At 59.0% G+C, this 3,204-nt stretch overlaps 1 protein-coding gene across 1 annotated transcript in view; it reads right to left on the reverse strand.

Annotated features, from left to right (window-relative positions):
* PEBP4 (phosphatidylethanolamine-binding protein 4) overlaps window positions 1–3,204 on the reverse strand; it is a 113,430-nt gene that overhangs the window by 76,300 nt on the left and 33,926 nt on the right. The gene's annotated exons all lie outside the window — the stretch shown is intronic.

Below are 3,204 nucleotides of genomic sequence, written 5' to 3' on the forward strand. Positions count from 1 at the left end.
CGTGGCACCGGCACGCACCCGCCCTCCCCCCCCAAAATCACCCCCCAAAACGAGCAAACCCTCCAACTGGTGTCCCCCCAGCGGGGCTGCGTACCCCAAACGCAGGGTAGGTGGTTTTTTCGCCGGCTCTGGTTGGAAGCAGCAGAGCAGCCCCGAGCGCTGGTGATTTTAGTGATTTATTTATTTGATTTTTTTTTTTCTTTTTTTAATGCTGCAATCCCTCCTCGACACAGGCTAACAGCATTAGCTGCCGGCAGGGCTCCGGCAGGAGCCAGGCAGCAGTGACACGGGAGCTGCTCGGCTTTACACGCATGAACCAGCCCCAGGGATTTTTGGAGAGGAGGAAAGTGGGTTTAGAGCAGAAAATTCCTCAGCCCTCCCGTGCAGAGGAACCGGCGGTGTCTTACTTTGCAGAGGGAAGGGAGGAAGGGAAGGAAAAGCCATTTCGGGTCACCCACAGCTGAAAATTTGGGGTAACGAAGCACCCTCAACACCTTGACACCCTTTTTCTGCTCAGCACGGAGGAGCTGCTGGTGCGGGGGACCTGGTGTGTCCCACCAGTGTCACGCCAATGGGGACATCACCAGACTCATGCAAGGGTCACCCTTCCAAGGCTCGTCACCCTTCCAAGGGTCATCCTCCCAAGTGTCACCCTTCCAAGGGCCACCACCCTTCCAAGGGTCACCCTTCCAAGGCTTGTCACCCTTCCAAGGGTCATCCTCCCAAGTGTCACCCTTCCAAGGGCCACCACCCTTCCAAGGGTCACCCTTCCAAGGCTTGTCACCCTTCCAAGGGTCATCACCTTTCCAAGGGTCACCCTTCCAAGGGTCATCCTCCCAAGTGTCACCCTTCCAAGGCTCATCACCCTTCCAAGGGTCGTCACCCTTCCAAGGGTCGTCACCCTTCCAAGGATTGTCACCCTTCCAAGGATCGTCACCCTTCCAAGGCTTGTCACCCTTCCAAGGGTCATCACCTTTCCAAGGGTCACCCTTCCAAGGCTCATCACACTTCCAAGGGTCGTGACCCTTCCAAGGATCATCACCCTTCCAAGGCTTGTCACCCTTCCAAGGGTCACCCTTCCAAGGCTCATCACCCTTCCAAGGGTCATCACCCTTCCAAGGGTCATCACCCTTCCAAGGTTCGTCGCCCTTCCAAGGGTCCCTTTCCCGCTCCTCAGCCGTTCCACTCACCAGGGCACTTTGCAATTAGCATTTAACTATTTAATAAGCATTTAACTATTGCAACGAGCTACTTCAAGGCCAGGTTGGACGGGGCTTGGAGCAACCTGGGCTGGTGGGAGGTGTCCCTGCCCAGGGCAGGGGGTGGAACTGGGTGGTCTCCAAGCTCCCTTCCAACCCAAACCACACCATGGTTCTATGACACTCTGTTCCCGGCGGTGCAGCTGGAGCATTCCCCCCCTCCCCGGCATCGCACGCCGTGTCCCCGGGCGCAGGCGTCCTGCCCTGCCTCGACACCCGAAACGGAGCCAAAGCAGCAGAGCTGGTGGCAGATGACAGCAGCGCCGCGCGGCATGTTTTCCCTGCTAATTGTTTCTAGAGGGAAGCAGCGGCGATATATCCAGTTAGCACGGTAGAAAAAGCATCAGCCACTCCGATTAGCCACAGGTTTAGGAAACTTGCTCCGAGCAGGCAGGGAGTTTTGGAGCGGCAGGCAGGCAGGAGAGGGATTTGTGTGCCGAGGATACGCACGCGGCTCAACAGATCCCGCGGAGCCGGGGCTGCACAGGAATTAAAGACTTATCCAAATGAAAGCAAATAGGGTGTTAAGCGACACACATGTAGAGCGAGCGGTTTCCTTGGAAACCAGCGCACATGGAAGCGGCACACATGCAGCGCCCCGGCGTTTTTGGCGGCACCAGGGCGACTGTGGGGCTCTGTCCCTACCGGGGATGCCCACGCTCAGCTGGGGATGGAGCCGGAGCGAAGCCCCGTCCCGCCGGCGTGCCTGATGCAGGACACGGAGAAAAACGGCGCAAAACCGCTTTCTCCAGACTGCGGAGGGCAGCCGGATGGTACCCAGCTTCGGTGGCCCCACTCATCTTCGAAATTCAGTCCCAAAACTAAGGAACGGCGATGGGCAAAGACCTCAGCCAGACCCCCGACCCGGCGCCCACCTCCCGGCACAGGGTGGAAAGGGGTTTGGTTGATTTTGGAAAGTCCACCTGCATCCACCCCCAGCTCATCCATCCCTCGGAGCTGCTCCTCGCTGGCGCCCACCCGGACCAAGGGCTGCTACGGCGCTCACCACAAAAACTGCTGGTGGCACGCAACCCCTCACCGTGCAAGGAACTACGCAGCGTTTCCAGCTGGCCTATTGCCACCCGTGTCCCTTTACGGCTGCGAACACGTTCACCAAGGTCGGGAGCTGCTGCAGGAGCAAACCGCGGCGCTGAGAGATTAAGATGGTATCTGAGCCAAAAAGCCCTCCGCCTCCCCAAGAGCTAAAGCTCAGCGTGGCAATAGCCCGTATTACCTCGCTGCAAAGGATTTGAGGGTGAGCGATGGCACAAGATGATGCCACGGTGGTGATCCCCTGGGGCAGGTTGCCCCGAGAAGCTGTGGCTGCCCCATCCCTGGAGGTGTTCAAGGCCAGGTTGGACGGGGCTTGGAGCAACCTGGGCTGGGGGGAGGTGGCCCTGCCCAGGGCAGGGGGTTGGAATGAGACGGTCTTCAAGATCCCTTCCATCCCAAACCAGTCTATGATTCGATACAGACGGAGGCTAGCCAGGCCCTCCGGTGCAGCGGTGGGATGCGATGATGCTGCAGCTTGCACCCTGGCTCAACGGCCAGGGGACAGCCCGGTTTGTACAACCCTAAAGCGGAAAATCTAAACTAAACCCCAAGCGACCTTGCCGGAGCGGGGCAGGAGTTTGGCGGGCAGGGCGGCCAGCGTCCTGGGAAACAGCATCTCTGCGGGTGATGGCCGCAGGGCTCCAGCCCGCATCCCACCGCCGCAGGAGTCAAAGCGGTGCCGGGAGGTGGAAGCGCCGCGAGCACCAGCTGAGAGCTGAGAGTCAATCTGGGCTTTTTTCTTGGCTCGGCCCCAGTACTAAAAAGTTTCTATAACGGGCGCATAGTTAGCAATTCTGCTGCTGATGCTTCGCCAAAGAGAAATTCTAGCTCCTTCCTCGGTGGCTAACAGCGCCGGGGAGAGGGGGGGGGGGGGCGGCAAAAAACTGTTTGC

The sequence above is a fragment of the Charadrius vociferus genome, unplaced genomic scaffold, assembly GCF_000708025.1.
Source record: "Charadrius vociferus isolate BGI_N301 unplaced genomic scaffold, ASM70802v2 scaffold384, whole genome shotgun sequence".
In the NCBI taxonomy this organism is placed as follows: Eukaryota; Metazoa; Chordata; class Aves; order Charadriiformes; family Charadriidae; genus Charadrius; species Charadrius vociferus.